A 22,765-nucleotide genomic window follows, 5' to 3' on the forward strand; every position below is an offset into this window, starting at 1 on the left:
ACGATTTGTGGGACGGAACCTTATTAGCTATCCATGCACTGACAACGTGAAGCCTGCTCGGCATTATCTCCCTCCTCCCTGTCTACCCCTCCCCACCCCTCACATGTGTGCTCTCCCTCTCAAAAATTTTTTACAAAACTGAAAAATTTAAAAACCATGAACAAAGAACAAAAACTCTTGACTTCTGACTTCTCTTAAAGAAGCAAACATTTTAGTGTCACAGATGCTGCACCCCTTCACAACCAAGGCATTGCTGCCCCCTTTCTGTGGGACCTGAGCTCTCCTTTTTGTCAGAGTCCTCTGAACTCATTACTTTATGGCAAAGGCACTGCTTCATTTTGTGAATTATGGCCTGTGTAAGTATTTGAGTTCATTTATATACTAATTATATTCAACCTGGAGTATTATGACATATTAGTGTGGGTCTGATCAGTAAGAGAGAAAGAAATAGTCATAGAACCCCATGTGATTTGTCCACCACATGTTGAGAACTACAGTCAAAACCACTTCTATAGCAATTAATCCTGTATTCTGTGCCTATTGTAATGTCTTGTGCAGAGTTTTCTTTTGCTGTAACTGCTAAGTGCCATATGAATGAGTGGTGTGATAATAAATGCTCAGGAATTCTGAGGAGGGCACAATTATTTCTGCAGTCATTAAGACAAAGAATTTTAAAAGTTGGGTTGAAATTTTATTAGAGATAGAAAAAAATCAAAGGAGAAAGGCATGAATTTGGGAAAGTGCAAAATATGTGCAGGGAGTGGGAAAGCGGGCTAGTATATGCGAAGCTCATGCTCCTTCATCTAAGCAACTCTAACTCAGGAATTGGATAGAACCATAGAAATGCTAATACTAGAAAGGAGCCTGCAGATCAGATTGCTTGAAAGAGCCTTCTTCTCATAGATGACAACCAAGATTTTGAGAAGTTGGGTGGTTTGCTTAATGGCACATAGCTAATTGGTGAAGGAATTGAGATTAGACCTTCTGATTTTGCATGTCCTTCTTTGATACTTCCCTTCGATGAGTTATTTACATTATAAGAGAGGAGAGGAAAATATGAGCTGTCGCTGAGTTCTAGATATATTATTTTTAATGACCTCATCACTCATTTAAAATTTAATTCCTTTCATCACTCATTTAAAATTTTAAATTCTTAACCAGGAATTAAACTATAAAAGTACTCAGAGAATCTGACAACTTGAGCAAAGTGTTAAGAGTAGTTGATCTAGGGGCACCTGGGCTGGCTCAGTTGGTGGAGCATGCGACTCTATGTCTTGGGATTATAAATTTTAGCACAAGATTGGGTGTAGAGATTACTGAAAAATAAAATCTTAAGAAAAAAAGAGTAATTGATCTATCATACCACTCTCTGCCATTATGCCGTTGCATTTCATCTCATTCAAGAGTGATTTGCCCAGCTTCTAAATTCTACATGACTACCATATTCAGTAAGGGAAAGGAAACATTCTGGCAGGCAAGGCTCAGGCTCAGGCTTTATAATAATAAAGATTGGAATCTGAAAATAATGGTCAGTTTCAATGTTGTGTAAAAGAGCTTGACAGACTATCTCTGGCTTTCATTCCACAGTTGGTGATACCTGGTTCACATCTTAGAATTTGAGACTGGCGCTATTGCATAATATTGAAACCAAAGGCTTTGGATTTGAATCCAGGAGCTAAGTGATGTGGGCAATTTATTTAACCCCTCCAAACATTAGTTTGCACATATATAAAATGGTGCAGATATATAAAATTGTGTTATCAGAACTGAGTAACTAAATTTGGGTTTTCCCCAAAGCAAACTGTGCGACAAGGATTTGGATTCAAATAGTTTATTTGGGAGGTGATTCCAGAAACATGGTGAGGGTGTGACAAAGTTAGACAGAGAAGGGAATCCTACTGGGGATAATCCATCACAGTGCTAGAAAGCTAGGATGAGTAGTTAACCCCAATCTCCATTCCTCACTGGTTGAGGGTTGCTCCTGGGTTATTACTTCACAGATACTTCCGGCTTACCCTGAGCACAAGTCAGACACACTGCAGGGCACAGAGAAAGCCCTCACACAGAAGCCCTCACTACAGCTTGAAGTAAGAAGCATTTGGTTTTCACAGGAACTGTCCGCAAAGACTCCACATGATTTCTGGAGGGGCTTGGGGAATATGAGCATAGCATTGGCAGCATCTTCTATAGTGAGATATGTTTGTCATAGTGGCATTTGGAACAATAATAAGCCCTGAAGAAAGGATATAGCTGCTTAAAGTACAAAATACTAATTACTGAGATGGCAAAAGAAATGTCTTCCCAACTGGAAAGAGGAAATACCATTACCAAGGAAATGAAATGAGTAGATTCAAACCAAAAACCCAGTCATCCTTCACATTACTTTCTTCTTCCCATCCCCCACCTTTTCTCCATATTCCATGAATTTAATTACTTTAACAATACTTCCCTTCTCTCTTCTCCATCCCAGCAGCACTATCTGAAAGCAGGCATTTCAAATTTCTTGCTTGAATTATCATGGCAGTCTTCTAACTAGCCTTCCTGCCAGTCTTTGTTGCTTCATGCTGACCCCCACTCAACCCATTCATTAGCTACTATGAGAATGCTTTCCCTTAAACCCAGCCCTGATGCAGTCATCCTCTACTTCACTACTTCAAATACCTCAGAGATTCACCACTTTTTTCTGGGTGAAATGAAAACTCTAAGATACAGGATTCTTCATAATCGAGTTTACTTCTCCATTCCCATGTCCATTATGCCTCACTCTCAACTTTTAAATTCCAGATAGAAACAAACCGTCTTTAATGCCTGATATACACCACACTTTCTCACTGTTCAATGCCATGTTCCATGCTCTTCCCTACCTTTCATCATCTAGAAAACTACTGGTTTTCATTCAGGAATTCAAGGATATTTACCTCTCAATGTTGGCTTGAATCAGTGATCAAATAATATATCTGTATATATGTTAAAACTTACCACTTACCTTATAAATGTCTATTTACTTTCTTTTTACAAATTAGACCGGTATTCTTCATGATCACATACTGACCATCTGCATTCTTAACACGTACCCAAGGTAATTTGTATTCCCACTGAAGTCTAATAATCATTTTATTATATGAAGAGCTTTCTAAGGAGAACAACTTTTTTCTCTGCAATCCTAGTACCTAACATAGCACCTAACATGTAGTTGATATTCAATAAGTAACTCTTGAATTAATACAAGTGTTTAAGTTTTGAGTATGTCTACCCTTTCACAGACATTTTTATCAGGCTGCCACCTATGGTAATAAGTCTCATTTTAAAATTAGTCCCTTTGCTGATGATATTGGAAATTGGAAATCTCATTGGTGATCTGCCAGTCTTCCAGCTAAGTGACTATTAAATTTGACCTGGTATTCCACTTTTTTACCTTTGATTGTCTTTAAACTTTTTCCATGAAAAGTATTTAGTCTCAATGGTTTTGTTAATGAAGTCTAGAAGAATGTTTCTCAAACTTTAATATACTAAAAAGACCTGGAGAGCTTGTTAAAAATAGAGAAGACTGAGCCCCAATCTCATAGATTCTATTCAGTATTTGAAAGAAGAAAGGAAAGGATCTCTATTTTTAATAAGATCTTGGAGAAAAATTAACTCCTATAAAAATAGATCTACATATTATATAGAGAAAAGGTAGACATTTCTACAAACTGATAGACACTTATGTTTTATTTCCTGTAAAGAAATACTATGACCTGTTTTGAAAGAAATTATCAGCACACTTTACAAATTGCTCTTTAAGTTTAGCGTTGCTGTTTTTTGCGTTGATTGGCTTGTCTAGCAACTTAATGTACCTAAAGGAAACCCATTGTCAATTTTCTTCTTTCCGTCTTGTGTCTGTGCCCACATAATGTTCTTCCTGCACACAACCTTTTTACTAGATGACAAATCTTAATCCAAAATTTGAATCTATTCTTATTTTCCATAACAATGACGGCAGGATCTGTAGTTACCTGAACCCTTGACAACAACTGGGGGAGAGGCTACTTCAATGAGGATGAGTATGCACAGTTATACCCCATCCTTCTTACCTCTTGTACACTGCCCAGGGGTGGCATGGTCATCATAGCCATGGAACCCTTTTCAGAATAGAAGTTTTATCATTTTATACAGGGTTTATAAACTGTATCTGTCCCTCTGTCTACTTTATTGTCTCTCCTCTGGACTTTTATATCTACCACAGAAGATATCATAAAAAGACATCTTTTAGTTGTCCCAGGCTGGGATAGATTCCGTCATGTCACTTTCTTAAGTTTTTTAAAATAATGTTTATTTATTTTGGAGAGAGAGAGAAAGCACGCATGAGCATGAGCAGGGAGGGGCAGAGAGAGAGGGAGACACAGAGAAGCAGGCTCCAGGCTCTGAGCTGCCAGCACAGAGCCCGAGGCTGGGCTTGAACTCACAGACCACAACATCATGACCTGAGTCGAAGTCGGATGCTCAACCAACTGAGCCACCCAGGTGCCCCGCATCATGTTACTTTCTTGACCAATGATGAGAAAGGATCTCTATTTTGCTAAATTCAGCACAAGTCATTATGGTCCCCTAAGCATAAAAATGCTTTTTAAAAGTGGAATCAGAATACTTGGAATTTTTTTTTAAGTTTTTTTTTTTTTAATCAAGATACTAGGTATGTGATGATCTGAAAATTCAAGGGGAACCTGGAAAAATCTCTACCACAGTCAGATGGAGTCAGAATATCTTTGTAAACTATCGTCTCCATGGTGTTATTAGAAATGAAATAGTTCTTTAATACAACAGAGCAAATCTGTTTTACATAAGACTATAAAAATATATCAATGCAGAAAATAGATGGTAATATCTGTGGATTTTCTGTTTATCTGTATTGTAAGTAAAATTCTGCTGGACTTATAAGTATACTTCTTATATGTTTAAATATCAAAGTTTTTTGGATTGGAGAGTTTTCTAGAAATCCAATTATTATTTTGTAATCAAAGCCAATGATAAAATAATATTTTATTCAATGGAATATTCTTTAAAAGCTAGTTTTGCTGTAATGGAACTATTAAATAAAAGCAAAGGATTTTTGGTATAAGATTCTACCTTTAGACCATACATAATATATACCTATTTATTTTATCTTGTACCTTTTTAAAATTTGATATGAACTATTAATTTGATCACTTGATTTTATGATTTGGTTTGGGTATTTAACAATTCCTTCAGTGAAACATTGCCTTTAAATGTATTTTCTTCAATTATGAAAGGATCTTTCCCTGTTCTAATTCATATCCTAATCCTACTGAGCTTAATAAATAGGGAATATAACCTAAAATGAAAAAAAAAGTAGCCACGTCTAGAACCTTAATTTGAAAAAAATACATATTAATAATTGCTTTCTAAAAATGAATGCTTTTTTATTTAGTGCTACACAAAGAAAAAATTAATGGAAATTTTAAGAGAAAAATTATTTTTCTGAATTTCTTCAATTAAACCACTAGATGGCAATATCTTTGTTTCTTTGTGATTACACTAGACAAATGGCTCTTGTCATATGATTGTCAAACAATCATATGTTTGAAAGCTCTGACCTCAGCTACCAAATTGCTGTTCCTAAATTTTACAGAGAGAAAACTGCAGAAGAGAAAATTCCGGTCCAGTTAAAGAATATTGTGTTTGGGTTGTAGTCAGTTAATGTTCTTCCTTAATAACCAGAGAACCACTGGGTCACTCAAGTGGAAAAGGAACAGCTTTACTTTGTAGCACACAAACTTTCAAGATTCTAGGCTTGCAAGCAGACTAGGTACAGAAAGACACTACTGAAACAGCATTCTTGAATCTGTCTTCATTACTTTCCACTTATTTTTTTTTTTTATTTATCACCTAATTTCACCATCTCTAAAATTTCTTTTTCCTCCTTGTGAATTAAAAAACACAGCCAAGGGTGGAAGGAAGGGTTTGAGGGCAGATAAACCTTCTGGAGGAGATTCCTTTACCACAGATAATTTTGCTTACTACATGCAAAAACGATAGTCCCTATACTTAAAATATCCTTTTTACATCAAGATTACCACCACTAATTTTTGTGTAATTTAAGTTTACATATTTAGTAACCTGTCTGAATTTCTTTCTTATTTGGAACTATTGAAATGTAATCAAAACATCAGGTCTTTAACTGCTATGGTATAATGTTCAAAAAGAAACAAGTACTTTTTACTGTCATGTAAATATAAAATGAACACATGTGAAAGATTTTATTCAACTCATTAGTAATGAGAGAATCAGTTTAAGAAAGTTTTTAAATATACATACATACACATACAATTCAGAATGCTGAAAAGAATTTGCTAATAGCTGCAAAACTGGTTAATAACCTACAGGGCAATAAAATTTGATCCTTGTGGTAATCTTTTCCACAAGAAGAAATAAATTTTATATCTACAAGACAAAATAATTTGCCTTGCCATGTACAAGAATTATTTGCATTACTATTAGTTTTGTACAACTTAATTTCTACTGTGTGGAAATGTAAAATAACCTCCACAGGAGAAAGTGATCAAAGATACACAACCTTATATAATCAGATAATCTCCAGAAGATCTATTAAACTCAAATATCTTCTGTTCCTTTCCAAGTAATTGACAATTTTTCCTAACATTACCATTTTTAAAAACAGTTATGTTGTGGGACGAGGTATGTAAAGAAAGAGCTTTATTCCATGTGCTGCCACAAGGAGGCTTTTTTCCCCCCACTAGATTTCCTGCACAAATGGTGACCAGGACCAATGATTAAATCGGGGACACTGTCATTAAGATTTGGAATAAGCCCATTAGCAGACAATGGGCTTCTTTAATTCTAGAAGCAGATGTCAGAGTTGGTGAGCAAAGAATTGTCCATAAATTAAAGAAGAATAGGAATGACTTGTCTCTGCCTTGGCTCACAATATTTTAAGTGTGATGTGGTGCCACAAAATATACTTGAATGTGGGGATGTCTCCCAATTCCTCCAGAGATTATATTTGGAAAAAAGTAAGAATATAGTATATCTCATGAACTAAGTGATTTGCAACCACAAATGCCTATAAGGGAAAGGCAGATAAAAATGACTAAAGCGGCAGGGGGGAGGGGGCGGCGCAGGCAGGATATATCACAGCACACAGTAGAAGAACTATGATAGGTGGAGAAACTCATGCCCTATCTACAGAGTGAGATTACTATTTGGGTCCAATAATTGGTGCTATATGGAAATACAGATCCCAAAAGCAGATTTTCAGATATTTGAAGAGAAATAAGAAAATCACATTGTTATATAGTTTCTCCTGACTTTTTTTTAGATGCTGGCCACTTAACTAATAAATATATAAGTAAGTAAATACATATATCCATAAATACATGAATAAACATGATGTGTCTTTTCTTCCCCAAAAAAATTTCCCTAAGAGAATTTTCTAGCATCTCTCTCCCCTATGAAGTCTGTTGAAGGGGCAAACTCTGGGAAGTAAGAGTGTGGTTGGAGATGTAGTGACAAGAATTGAACTGCAGTGATGACCAGGTAGACAGTAAGTATGTGTAAAGTGTGTATCTGGGAGCCAACTGGACAGATGTCTGGGAGACAACAGAAATGGGGTTCCTTTGGGGGCTTGGACTTCTCATAACTTAGGAAAACCTTGAGCATCAAAGACCATTTATGTACTTCTTGTCCTTCTCATTCCTGGCCTCAGTGCTGCACAGTGCTGAGTTCACTAAATACAATCAATAAATATTTGCTGATTGACTTGTCATTCAGGTAGCAAGTGAAGTGGAAGGATCAATATAACCTTTATTTTTTGTCAACTTTTTTTGTAACTCAGACACTCTGTGTGTGTGTGTGTGTGTGTGTGTGTGTGTGTGTGTGTGTGTGTACTGTCTTAATTCCCTAAAATTAGTGGGGAAGGGAAGGTGTAAATGAATTGTTAACAGATTCCAGAATGGAACTGGGGATTTATTATCACCACAGCCTGCTTTACTCCTTTATCCCCTAAAGACTTCACAAAACTGTAGATGATGTGTACTTTAACTGGACAGGGCCTCTGTAAAGACAAACACTAGGTATCCATCCACCACCACTACAGCCTATTGGTCCACCTGCAGATACCTGACCTAAACTGAACCAATCAGATTCTTTTTCTTGGGACTTTTGAATACATATACTGAGCCAATTAGTCAGAAGATGCTAAATACAACCGAAGGGTCAGGGCAAGACCTATAAAGGACAGCAAATCAAAGCCAAGAACAAGATAATTTGGGTGGGGGGAATGCCACAAGTAAACCCAGAAGCACAGAGAGAAGCAGAGGCCAAGCAACTCTGAGGGAGATGAAATGAAATGTTGGGTTTTTGAAATGGTCAGTTTTCTCCCTTAGATAAACCTCTCGTTACTGAAGCTAATTTCAGTGTATATTTGTTACTCACAACCACACAATTCATAATTCCTGTCTACTAGTTACAGCACTGCCAGATGCAGGAAACCCGTCCTTGGCAGACTGGAGAGACCTTGTTAATGTGACCTGAGAACACAGTGTGGTCTCCATGGTGATTCTTACAACTGATTCTCCAGCACTTTTTATCTAAGACTCTGAAGGTTAATTTAGATGTTCCTAAAAAGAAATGAAATAGAACTTCAGGGTCAAATTGAATTTTCCTTGGCATTTCCTATGTACTTCTCTCAGTATACATGTATCTCTATTAAAAATATCAAACTCTTGGTAACTGCCAGGTCTACATGTAAAGGTTGTAATTTTTGCAGTTTTAGCCATAAGAAACATCATTTTAATATCTAAAAATTAGTCCATTTTATTGTCTACTTAATGGTGAGACAGTTTTAAAAGCTTTAAATAACCTATAATAGCTCAATGGAAACAAATCACCTCAATACAATGTATTCTCCTTGATTCCTTGATCAATGATGCAATTACTTTCTTTTTCTTTTCCTCATTGTATCTCATTTTTTACAATGGCTTACCATTGGGGTAACATGGGGCTTGATCCCACAATCCTGGGATCATGACCTGGGCTGAAATCAAGAGTCAGATGCTCAACTGACTGAGCCACCCAGGTGCCCTAAAACAGTTTTTTTTTTTTAAGTTTTATTTATTTAAGTAATCTTTACACCCCAGGTGGGGCTCAAACTCATGACCTCAAGGTCAAGAGTTACATGTTCTTCCAACTGACCTAGCTGAGTGCCCCTAAAATAGTTTTTTTATTTTTTATTTATGTTTTAATTTTTTTTAAATTTATTTATGGGAGACAGTGAGTGAGCAGGGAAGGGGGGGAGAGAGAGAGGGAGACAGAAGATCTGAAGCAGACTCTGTGCTGACAGCAAAGAACCCAATGCAGGATTCGAACTTAAGAACTGTGAGATCATGACCTGAGCTAAAGTAAGATACTTAACTGACTGACCCACCCAGGCACCCCTAAAACAGTTTTTTTAAAACGGTGTTTTCAGGTCTTTTACAATAGCTTTATAATTATATTTAATTATATCAACTATGTGGACAATTATGTTATACATAATTAAATTTCATTATTATTATTTTGCTATGAACTTGCAGCATAGCAATAAGAACAAACAGACTCCTGTGCTTCTCTACTGCTAGTAACAAGCTTCACTAGACATTAGTTTTAACTATAAGTGAAGTGTATAAGTATTAAATGTTATTGAGCTGGAAAGTACTATTGAAAGCAGTGTTTTAGGGAAATTATTTTAATGGTGGTGCTCAGGTCAGGATTAGTTATTAATATCAACAGTGTACATAAGAATCCAATCATTTGGGGGCACCTGAGTGGCTCAGTTGGTTAAGCATCCGACTTCGGCTCAGGTCATGATCTCATGGTTCATGAGTTCAAGCCCTGCATCAGGCTCTGTGCTGACATCTCAGAGCCTGGAGCCTGCTTCAGATTCTGTCTGTCTGTCTGTCTCTCTCTCTCTCTCTGACCCTCATCAGAGACCGCACTTTGTGTGTGTCTCTCTCTCAAAAATAAATAAACGTTAAAAAAAATTAAAAAAAAAAAAGAATTCAATCGTTTGGAATAATTAGGCTTGCCACATTGAATAATTCTAGCCTAGACAAAGATTGCCCCCTGAAATAGCCTTCTGCTGGCTTCCTCAGCTATTCATTTCCTATATTACTAAGCACCTACCTTGAGCATGTTTGTCATATACAAAGAGCAACAAGGGGTAAAGTGGGGTAGGAACTGAGTGAGCTGGAATAGAGTAATAGAAGAGATTAGAGAGGTGGGGGGTAGATTGGTAACATCTTATAAAACTATATAGCCCTTCATTAGGAATTAACTTTTATGGGGGATGAGGAAAAAATTTTTTGAAGTTTTTGTGTAAAGAAGTGATATGATCCACCTTATAAATTTTAAAAGTTCATTTGGGATCCTGGTTGAGAATACACTGTGAGGAGCCAAGGGAAGAGAAGGAAGATCAATAGGAACTTGGTATTGCAACAATTCAGGTGAGGTTTGATAGAAGCTGGGACCAGGGTAATAATGGTGGAGATAGAAATACTCAAACTGTGAATTTGAATTCGATTTTTGAAGACAGAACCAGTAGGACTTGTCATAATTGGGGTATATCAGTTAGGAATTGTATTTAGTAGTTAACAACTGAAATCTACCTAGAGAGTATTTTTTCTTTTTTTTTTAATTTTATTTTTTTAATTTACTTCCAAGTTAGTTAGCATATAGTGCAACAATGATTTCAGGAGTAGATTCCCTAATGCCCCCTACCCATTTAGCCCACCTCCCCTGCCACAACCCCTCAAGTGACCCTCCATTTGTTCTTAATTCCAGAAGTAGGCAAACATGTGATGACATGGTAGCTCTCTACAGTTATCAGGAACTCAAGTTCCTTCTCATTTTCTGCTTTACCACCACAGTTTTCATTATCAAGGGCATAGATGACTAAAAAGTCCATTCATTGGGTCCTTTTTCATGACTGGAGAAAAGAGGGAGGAGGAGAAGCCAAAAATGTTTTCTATTTAGCTAAGCAGAACCTTTTAAGCAACCTTTCCAAGGAATCCTATACAACATTTTGACTTAGAACTTTTTAGCTAGAACTTATTCACAAGGCCACACTTACCTACAAGGAATGTCTGGGAAATATAGTCTTTCAGTTGAGAACATTATTACTGTCCACCCCCCCCCAAAAACCCTGGTGTTCTGTTACTCAGGAAAATAGGAAGAATGGATACTGGTGGCAATTAGCACCCTTTGCCACGTGGATATGAGACAAATTGAGAGATCAAGGGTGACTAGCAGGAAAAGACTCTTACCCTTTATATGTCATAGACCCCTGGTAGCCCTTCAATGAAGGTTATGACCTGCCCTCTCAGAGCATTGTTTTAAGAATATGAATTAAAATAGTTAAAATTACAAAGGAACTCACTTATATTGAAATATCATTATCAAAATAATAAAACATGTGATAAACACATGTGCTTTCTTCACAGTTGTTCCTATAATTCAAAGCAATGTTGGGGACACCTGGGTGGCTCAGTTAGTTAAGCATCCAACCCTTGATTTCAGCTCAGGTCATGGTCTCATGGTCATTAGATCAAGCTCCATGTCAGACTCTTTGCTGGATGTGGAGCCTGCCTAAGATTCTCGCTCTTCCCTCTTTCTCTCCTCCCCCCTTCTTGCACGTGTGTGCATGCTCTGTCTCTAAAACAAACAAAAAAAAAACCACAAAGCAATAATGAATATTAAAGGTATTTTGAGAACTCTGTAACAACTGTAATGTAATATAAAAATATCTGTGATTTTTGTTGGTGACAAATCACAGATATTATTATTTATTCCCTATAATAATAATTGAGGAAACATTGAATTTCAGTTATAGATTTGTGGTATTATAGATGCACTTTTTCCCATCCAATTTTATAGTCTCCTTGATCCCTTGAAACTTCATGAATCCAAGGATAAGGACCCCTTTACAAAAAATTTCAGCCTCTGCAACTGGAAGGACATGGATGCAATTATTGAGGTTTGAGAGAAAAAATCCACAGTTCGTTTTTGGATATGTTGAATTTGAGATGTCTATTTTACTAGTTAGGATTGGATTCGGTAAAAGTAATAGAAAAGTCCTAAATGTCAATGGCTAAAATAACATAAACACATAAAAGTCTGACACAGACAGGCATGATGTTCCACAGGGTCATTAAGCCAGGATCCTTCTGTCTTGTTGCCCCACCAGGTGTTTTTCAGTCCCCAAGTTCCCTCTTTGGTGCAAGATTGCTTTGGGACCTGCAGTCATTATATGCATTTTATTTTTTTTTTTAATTTTTTAATGTTTTTATTTATCTTTGAGACAGAGAGAGACAAAGCATGAGTGGGGAGGGGGCAAAGAGAGAGGGAGACACAGAATCCGAAGCAGGCTCCATCCAGGCTCTGAGCTGTCAGCACAGAGCCCAACGCGGGGCTCAAACCCACAGACCGTGAGATCATGACCTGAGCTGAAGTCGGACACTTAACCCACTGAGCCACCCAGGCACCCCTACATGCATTTTAAATGCCTCCAACAGAATTCTGGCAAACAATAAATATTTGCTAAATGAATACAATAGAGATACAAATGCAGACATCTTCTTAGAAATAATAGTGTAAGGTTTTTTTTCAATTTTTTAAATGTTTATTTATTTTTGAGAGACAGAGATTGTGAGTGGGGGAGGGACAAAGAGAGAGGGAGACGCAGAATCCGAAGCAGGCTCCAGGCTCTGAGCTGTCAGCACAGAGCCCAACTCAGCACTTGAACTCACAAACTGTGAGATCCTGACCTGAGCCAAAGTCAGACACTTAACTGACTGAGCCATCCAGGCACCCCAGAAACAATAGTGTAAGTTTTTTTTTTTTTTAATTTTTTTTTTTCAACGTTTTATTTATTTTTGGGACAGAGAGAGACACAGCATGAACGGGGGAGGGGCAGAGAGAGAGGGAGACACAGAATCGGAAACAGGCTCCAGGCTCTGAGCCATCAGCCCAGAGCCTGACGCGGGGCTCGAACTCACGGACCGCGAGATCGTGACCTGGCTGAAGTCGGACGCTTAACCGACTGCGCCACCCAGGCGCCCCAATAGTGTAAGTTTTAAGAGCAGATGAAAATTTTAAGAAAGAAGAGTTGTATCTGTACGTGTGTGTGTGTGTGTGTGTGTGTGTGTGTGTGTGTGTAAAGCATATATATTTGAGATTTTTTCTTAAAAACTCAATTTTATGCCTAAAAGCTTATGTGTACTTATGTGTATACATTCACATGCACCACACTCAGACAAGTAGAAGGGCACACATTTAGAAGAGCTCTACACTTTGTTTAATACTCTGCTTTTGCCATCTTGAAATTTTTCATAACTTCTGAACAAAAGACCCCACAAATCAGGTAGATAGTTCTGTGAACAGGATTTTTATTTGGTGATTTGGAACCTTAGGTCCATCTTCACATTGCAGTTTGTCTGCTGGAAAAAATGAAGCCATGATAAAATTGAGCAAATGGTCCTTCACTATCAGGAGTGAGTTGGCAAAATTGCAAGTTTTAGCTCCCCCAAAAAGTCTTAGTTACCATCAAATAACATACATTTAAGATACACATATAGAATTATTCAGCATAAGCCAAACAGGTACCTTAAAAAACCACGTATTGTGACTTGGTGGAATCTAGGTTAATACAGCTTTACTGTATTCACCATATTTACTGTAATTCAAAACAAAGAAATTCAACTCCCTTGCTTGTCAGAAAAGCCTCTTGAGTGAAGCTTCAGTGAATCTCCAAGTTTTGAGATTATTCTGTCTATAATGATTGGCACCAAAAAATAAAGTTTAAAAAGAACTTGGCAGGAAGACAAAGAGGCTGGTGGCAGATAAGATTTAAAGAAAAAAAGAGGGGTGTCTGGGTGGCTCAGTCGGTTAAGTGTCTGACTCTTGGTTTCAGCTCAGGTCATGATCTCACGGTTCGTGGGATTGAGCCTCACATCCGGCTCTGCGCTGACGGTGCAGATCCTGCTTGGGATTCTCTCTGCCCCTCCCCTGGCCATGCGTGCACTCTCCCTCTCTTTCTCAAAACAAATAAATAAACATTTAAAAACAAAAAGAAGAAGGATCATGAGAGATTGTATCACCAGGAATGCAGCTGGTTGTTCACCAGCTACCCTTCAGCCAAGCATAGGCTGCTCCTCAGCCTCTCACCAATCAAAGTGACTGTCACCATCAGTTCTTTTATTTCTTCCAAGTTTTTATTTAACTTCAAGTTAGTTAACGTATAGTGTAGTATTGGTTTCAGGAGTAGAATTTAGTGATTCATTACTTACGTACAGCACCCAGTGCTCATCCCAGCAAGTGCCCTCCTTAATGCCCATCACCCATTTAGCCCATCCCCCTGCCCACCTCCCCTCCAGAAACCCTCAGTTTGTTCTCTGCAGTTAAGAATCTCTTATGGCATACCTCCCTCCCTGTTATTTTCTTATTTTATTTTTCTTCCCTTCCCTCATGGTCATCTGTTTTGTTTCTTAAATCCCACATATGGCTAAAATCGTATCATATTTGTCTTTCTCTGACTTATTTTGTTTAGCCTAATATACTCTAGTTCCATCCACATCATTGCAAACGGCAAGATTTCATTCTTTTTAATGGCTGAGTAATATTCCATTGTGTATATATACCACATCTTCTTTATCCATTCAGCTGTGGATGGACATTTGCACTCTTTCCATAATTTGGCTATTGTTGATAATGGCACTATCAGTTCTAACTTGAAGGCCCAGACTCATTCCAACCATGGCTGTTAAAAGATAAACTGAGGCATATTAAAAATTTTAAGAGTTCTTTGAGCAAAAAATCGGTTCCAATAAAGCAGCAGCTAATCTGATAGATTAGATCTAATCTAAGCAGATAGAAAGGAGCTCTGAGGAGCTGTACAAAAGGAAAGACTTTTATAGTCAAAAGGGAGCTGGAACAAGAAAATTATACCAGGCAAAAACAAAACTAAACAAAACAGATTGGTTATTCCGAAGTTACTTTTCTTTAGGAGGATGAGGGATCTCTTGGGGAAGTTACCAAACTAGTGCTGATCAGGTGATTCCTGATTGAGTAGTCTAAGATTCTGTTTCTGGGAGAGCCAAAACTGTAATTAGGTTCAGTCTCAGTTTGTTGACATGGGGATTAGCATAAGCAACTCCATTTTCAGCCTATTGTCTTGTTTTTAACATGACCCAGAGCAGTGATCATATAGGATTAAAATTATAAGATGTTTATGGGGGGAGGGGAGGGATGGTGTAATAATGCCAAACTTGTATGTCTCTCCCACATTTTTCAGTATCACTGGAAATATTGGTGTTATGACAATTAGCACATTTTTCCTAATTTTCAAGCACCAAGGGGCACCAAATCAAAGTTGGAAAAAAATTTATAGGTTTACCTTGAGAAATCTCTGTCTCTGAGGCTCAAAATTAGTCATAAAAATTAAAGTTTTCTCTGTTTATAGTGAGTATAGAGTAATGTTAAGAGTGTGGACTTTGCAACCAAACTACCTAGATTTTAATCCTAGTTCATTTATCTATAAACTCTGTTTTATAGTCCCCATCTGCCAACAAAGGTGTGGAGGGAGGCAAGCTCTTAGTAGTGTCTGTGTTATAGTACCTTGTTGTGAGGAACAAATAATGTAAGTGAAACAAAACAATTTTAGGCATATGATAAATGTTAAGCAGGCCAGTATGAGAATAAGTTATTTTAAAGGGAAATTTTCAGAAATGGTTAAAATCATGGCTCTGATATAGATTTAAAATGACTGTGTTTCAAAGATTCTATTTAACTTACCCTTTTTTAGAAAAGTTTATTTATTTAATCTCTACACCCAATGTGTATGTATATAGGGGCTCAAACTCAAGATCCCAAGATCAAGAATCATATGCTCTTCAAATAGGCACCCCTATTTGACATATTCTTAATGAAAGAACCAGAAAATGTCACAACTGGTTAAAAGGAAAACTCAAAGAACAGAGATACCTATAGACAAAAAATGTTGAAATGAATTTGTAGAGAGACCTAAAACTTGCTTTCTGGGATGAAAGCATCTCTATTCTCCTTCTGCCAGAAAGAATCTATTTGCATATTTACTCTTGGAAGCCTATTCTTTGGAAGTAGTTTTATTAACAGTACCTATTAATTCAGGAAAATCCTTCATTTTTGAAGTATCCAAAATGTCCTATTGTTTCTGGTCTGCCAAGAAGCAAATTTCTTACCACTTGTAAGTTTGGAACTGTCTTGGTCCCTTCAGGCTACTGTTAGAAAAATACCACAGACTAGGTGACTTATAAACAGTAGGAATGTTTTACAATTCTGGAGGCTGTAAAGTCCAAGATCAAGGCAGATTCCATGTCTGGTGAAGGCCTACTTCCTGGTTCATAGACAATCACCTTTTCACAGCATCCTTGCATGGCAGGTGGGGTGAGAGAACTCTCTGGGATTTCTTTTATAAAGGCATTAATCCTATTCATATAGATTCTGCCCTTGTGAACTAATCACCTTCCAAAATCCCCATCTCCAAATACCAAAATATTAGCGATTAGGTTCCAACATATGAATTTGGAGGGACAAAGATTTCAATCTATAGTAGGGACTCTGTACGGCAGGCACAGGACAGCTTTCCTGAAGGACTCAGTAGACATTGGGTGCATAAGTAAGGTCAATTTTAATTCCCTTAAAATGGCTTATAATATCTGATTAAATGAGCACTATTCTCAAATATGACATTGTAGGCACAGCCTTGCTTTTGTAAATGCCAATTATCCTAGCAAAAAGGGGGACAAAGTGTCACTGGAACCACGCAAATAACTATATATCACCATGCAAAATGTGTATATCAATAAGAGTGTTTGAATGTTGGGATTGGGACTGGTCGATGAGAAGCTGATATCTTTTTTTTAATGTTTTCAATTGTTTCTTGTAATGTTTTAAATTTACAAGAAGAGTTTATTAAATTGCTGTGGTCTACCAGGGTGCCTAGGTGGTTCAGTTGGTTAAGTGTCCAACTTCAGCTCAGGTCATGATCTCGTGGTCCGTGAGTTTAAGGTCTGTGTTGGGCTCTGTGCTGACAGCTCAGAGCCTGGAGGGAGCCTGCCTCAGATTCTGCCTCTCTCTCTCTCTCTTTCTCTCTGTCTCTCTCTCCCTCTCAAAAATGAATAAATGTCAAAAAAATTTTTCCTTTAATTGCTGTGGACTACAGATAGCTTAAGAAGGAAAGAGAAGGCTTCTTTATATGTCTAGCAAATAGAACCTTAAGACAATATCAACAATATTTTAAACAAATAGCCACAATAAAATTTTCCCTTATCACTTTATTTAGTACAATGTAAGAAATTCTTTTTTACTAGATCTTGAGATGTCAGTTTTGTGAAGCCATCTGCTTCTCAACTAAAGGGTTCTAGAATTCTGATTCCAGCCCCCAGTATGCTCTGAAAATTGTCTAAGTGATATCATGAAAATCCTATACCCAAGAGTCGTGTCTTTGAAGCATCAGTAGTTTGAAGTAGCTGGCACATTCCTTTTCTACTGGGCTCTGAAATGATTCTTCTTTGTTAAATACACAAACACAGGCCTGTAGCTGGTTGTAGATTGCTTGAGGCAAACATAGAATAAAACAAAACTGTTCATAGATGAGAGAGACTTAAAATGGCTATGGCTAATTTATTACTAATAATTTCCAAATTTGAAAGATCTAATGAAAGTTCATATAAGGCTAATGTAACTGACACAGAAATTGGCTGTTTCTATAACATGAAAAACCAAATAATAAAGCCATTTCCAAAAAAATTGCCAATGTCTTTAAGGACAATGATTAAGCCTATTTTCAAATAGGTCAGTGAATGTTACACCTGATCCACAAAAAAATAGGTGATCATAGTTTGTTTTTTTTAAATATTGTACTATAACATATAATCCTGAGAAATAATATACATTGTATACCAAGAATATTAACTGAAGGTATTCAGTATGTCTGGTATAGGTCCTGGTTTATTTACTTGTTTAAAACTCCCTGGATAAGTCTTATATGCATGCCAAATTGAAAACCACTGGCCCATATGACGCTAGATTCAAATTATAAAGTAAGATTTTGGCAAGTAGCATTTAAAAGCATAACTGAAATTATTACTGGTAATACAGTGTTGCCTTCTTTCATTAGGCAACACTCTGCCAGGTCCCTCACAAATATAGAAAAAGTCAATAGAATTATATTATCGGCATTTTGATCAGTGTTTTACCTAAAGTTAAAACACATAATGGGAAATGAGGCATTGGCAAATCCCAGGAACATCCCATGAAGTATATAAAAATTTAATCTTGGGAAGGTAAAATGTCTTTCTGATTGGACGACAGGCTTCATGTAACTCATCGCAAGTAACCTATCAAATGAACTTGTGTTTTGCTCTGCTGTCTCGGCTGCCCTCTGTTCCATTTAGTCTCTAATGTCTCCAACAACGTACAAATATTTCTTGAGTTTGTAGCCGCATTTTTCATAATAGTCGAAAGGTAGAAACAACCCAAATGTCTATTAACTGATAAATGAATAATCAAAATGTTATATGATCAAATATTATTTGGAAATAAAAAGAAGTGAAACAGTGACACACACTACAACATGGGTGAACCCTGAAAACATTATACTCAATGAAAGAAGCCAGACTCAAAAGACATATGCAGTGTGATTCCATTTTTCTGAAATTTCCAGAATAGGCAAATCCCTAAAGACAGAAAGTAGATTAGTGGTTACCTGGTTCTGGCAGGGAGAGAAAATGCAGAAAGATTGCCAGTAGGTACAAAGATTTTTCGGGGGGGAAGGGGCGGTGATAAAAATGTTCTGGAATTAGATGGTGGTGTTGGTTATACATTTTAGTGAATATACTTAAAACCACTGAAATGTACGGGGGCCTGGGTGACTCAGTCAATTCACTGTGCCACTCTTGATCTCAACTCTGATCTTGACCTCATGGCCATGAGTTCTGCCCACACTTAGCCCTGGAATTAGGCCCCCACGCTGAACATGAAGCCTACTTAAAAAAAAATAAAAACAACAGCTGTGAATTGTACACTTTAACAGGGTGAATTTTGTAGTTTGTGAATAATATCTTAATAATAAACACTTTTTAAAAGACATTGTAGAACAAAGGCAGTCAGTGCATCTGTTTCTCAGCTGGGCAGAAACATGAGAGACCTGTGGTGAATTGTCTCCCATTGTTTCTATCCGAGTACATAGTATTTTTTAAAACATACTTTTCCTTATATATGTTTTGGACATATTTTTGTCCATATATATTTCTTATAGATGTTTATATATGTTTCCTTATATAGTTTAGGTGTATATGCCTATTTATATGTATAGGCATATATGCCTAGGTGTTTAAAAATTATTCTTAGGTGTATATGCCTAACTATATATATGTATATATGCTTCGGTATTTAAAAATTATTCTAAGTACATATTATTATAAACTATACTTTGGAACTCATTTTTGTTCATATAAATGAAGACTATATATTTTTTAATGACTTTCTTATTTTTTTCTATTTTTTTAAGACTATATTTTTTTCAGAGCAGTTTTATGTTCACAGCAAAATTGAGAAGATGGGGGTTTCCCTTAAGCCTGCTACCACTGCCTGCATAGCCTCCTTCATCAACATCCCCCATCAGAATGATACATTTGTTACAGTTGATAAGTCTGTACTGAAACATCATAATCATCCAAAGTTCACAGTCTACCTTGGGGTTCACTCTTGACATACATTCATTGGATTTGGACAAATGTATAATGACTTGTATCCATCATTATGCGTTCCACCTAGTCATCCTTGGCCCCAACCCCTACCCCTAGTAACCATGGGTCTTTTTATTAGCTCTAACATTTGCCTTTTCCAGAATGTTGTATAATTAGAATCATACAGTAAGTAGCCTGTTGAGATTGGCTTCTTTTACTTTGTAATGGGCATTTATGTTGTCTCCATATCTTTTCATGACTTGATAGCTCATTTTTTTTTTAATTGTTTTAGCGTTTATTTTTGAGAGACACAGAGTGAGTGGGGGAGGGGCAGAAAGAAAGGGAGACAGAGAATCTGAAGCAGGCTCCAGGCTCCAAGTTGGCAGCAAAGAGCCTCATGCGGGGCTCAAACTCACAAACGGGTGAGATCGTGACCTGAGCTGAAGTCGGCCAATTAACCAAATGAGCCACCCACGCACCCCGATAGATCATGTCTTTTTAGCACTGAATAATATTCCATTTTCTACATCTACCAGAGTTTATCCATTTACCTATTGAAGGATATCTTGGTTACTCATCTGCCATCTGTATGTCTTTGGTGAAGACTCTAGGTTTTTAATGTTAATTTCATATATTGCTATTTTGGTAAATTGTCTTACTGTTTGAAGTGGTTTTTCCACTTATTTCCATCTATTCTTTTGTTTTTTCCACAAGATGCTGGCTTTGGTGTATATATTAAAAGTTAAGAGTAGTACACTTTAGAAATCTATGTGCAAGAGAGGCAAGGGAGGCCCTGTGGTTGCACACTACATTGTAAGATGATTTCACTGGGCCCTTTCTTTGGGGACCCCAGAGTCAGTATCATCAGGTCTTTCAGGTGTCAAATTTCTAAGAAAAGGATCTTGCCTGGAGGATAGATTTGTCATAACTGCCAACATTCTTTGAGCTAGGTTGGAGGACTCTGCAAGTGTGAACTTAAAGTATACAAACTTTCACTGTACATAAACCTTTGCTAAGGGGTGCAAGGGGTGCCTGGGTGGCTCAGTCCATTAAGCCTCTGACTTCAGCTCAGGTCATGATCTCATGGTTCACAGGTTTGAGCCCTGTGTCGGACTTTGTGCTAGCTCAGAGTCTGGAGCCTGCTTTGGATTCTGTGTCTCCCTTTCTCTCTGCTCCTCCTGTGCTCACACTTTGCCTCTCTCTCTCAAAACTAAATAAACATTAAAAAAAAAAAAAGATAACAAAAACAGAAAAAAGAAAACCTGTTCCTAAATCCCTTTCTTTTCAAAATAGGACCCAAGGTCCAGTATCTTCTGAATAGAGATTCTGTTTTACTGTCTCTGCATAACAATCCTATAGACAGGAGCAGATTACACTCTTGTGGGACCTGAAGCATGCACTTTGGGGGCTTTGAGAGAAAAAATAAAAAATAATTTAGTTTTACAAATTAAAACCAAAAAATGATCATCTGAACACATTTCTTAGGCCCCTCTCAGGCCTTGGAAGGGGCCTATGAAAGTACTAGGCACTAAAGCTAAAGATTACTTAACTTCATGCTAAATCTAAAATAACTTCCAATCATCCTTGAATTGGGGGGGGTGGAATTACTTAGTAGTGTAGTTAAGGAGGGATTTAAATAAAAAAGACCTTTACCATGACTCCTAGAGGTACCTGGTGCTATCAATTTCTAAGCCTTTTGTGGGGCAGTTGGTGGTGGTTGGGGGGTGGGGGGAGGGTTGTGTTGTGATGATTGTTTCTTGGCTTTCCTCATTCCTGTTTGCGGCTTTCTTGGGTTTACCAAATTAGTTTTCATTCATCTATCAGCCTTTCAGGGACAGAATGATGCTGTTGTCTCCTTTACCATTTTTGGTCTTGTAAGTTTGTGCCATTAAAAAATGATTTTCCCGTCATTTCACTGAATTTCAGAAAGGAGCAGAGGTAAAGCTGCATGCTCAGTCTATCACTCTTAACCCAAAATCAGAATGCACCAAATCACAGCCCAAAATTGCACCCTCCCACCCCATAAATGGCTGGAAGCACTCTACACTTTTAGCAGCACAGCATGAAAATATACACTTACCCTTATACTAATACTTCACATTCTCAAATTTCCCAGTTTTAGAGTAAACTATCTTATTATTTAAACTTGCATTTCCCGGATTACTACTGAGGTTCAGCATAATTCTGAATGTTTAATGGCCTTTGTGTTTCATCTTCTGTGAATAACCTGCTTATATAATTTACCCATTTTTGTAATAGGTAGTAAAGGAGATTAGAACATGACACCTCAAAATATACCACTTTGGCATACTGATTGACCTGAGGCAAGTGAGAAAAAAAACAAATATAGTAAGGGTTCCCTTTCTACCTAAAACAGGGCATAAAATTTCCCATGAGAAAAGTGTCCTCCTTATATCAGGAAGACTGGAACATTTTTATCACTGGAAACAGAGAGTTGACACCAAGATTAATCTATATGAACAAACCTGCTAGAATAACCCTGGTCTTTCATTAGTTTCCCTCATCTATTTCCTAGTCATTTTCCCACAGTTTACTAACCTTAGTCCAAACACTCTTCTCCTGCCTGGTCAGTCTCCACAATTTATTGTTCTTTGTTAAAATGGTATGTAAAGTCTCACGCCAATCCACTTCTTTGGGTTTTCATTTCTTATACATAAAAGCCTCCTCATCCACATAAAAAATTTAATATCAAATAAAATTTATATGCTCCTTTTGTCTTTTGTAAATGTAATCCTTGGGCCCAGCCACAGGACCTAAGACGGGAGAAGAAAGGTGTTCCCACCCTTATAGCAGTTTACTTTTTTCTTATTGATTTGTAGGCATTCTTTTTGGTTGTTTAAAAAAATTTTGCTGTTACACAATTTGTGAATATTTTTTTCTAATTTATCATTTTAACTTTATGGCATCTGAATTCTAGGACATTTTAAATTCTGATGATTTTGCTTTTTTTATTCCTATATAAAGAT

General features: G+C 37.1%; 1 protein-coding gene across 1 annotated transcript in view; it reads left to right on the forward strand.

The window, feature by feature from the left end:
- Positions 1-22,765, forward strand: part of POLR3G (RNA polymerase III subunit G) — a 103,526-nt gene that overhangs the window by 20,070 nt on the left and 60,691 nt on the right. The gene's annotated exons all lie outside the window — the stretch shown is intronic.

The sequence above is a fragment of the Leopardus geoffroyi genome, chromosome A1, assembly GCF_018350155.1.
Source record: "Leopardus geoffroyi isolate Oge1 chromosome A1, O.geoffroyi_Oge1_pat1.0, whole genome shotgun sequence".
NCBI classification, from domain to species: domain Eukaryota; kingdom Metazoa; phylum Chordata; class Mammalia; order Carnivora; family Felidae; genus Leopardus; species Leopardus geoffroyi.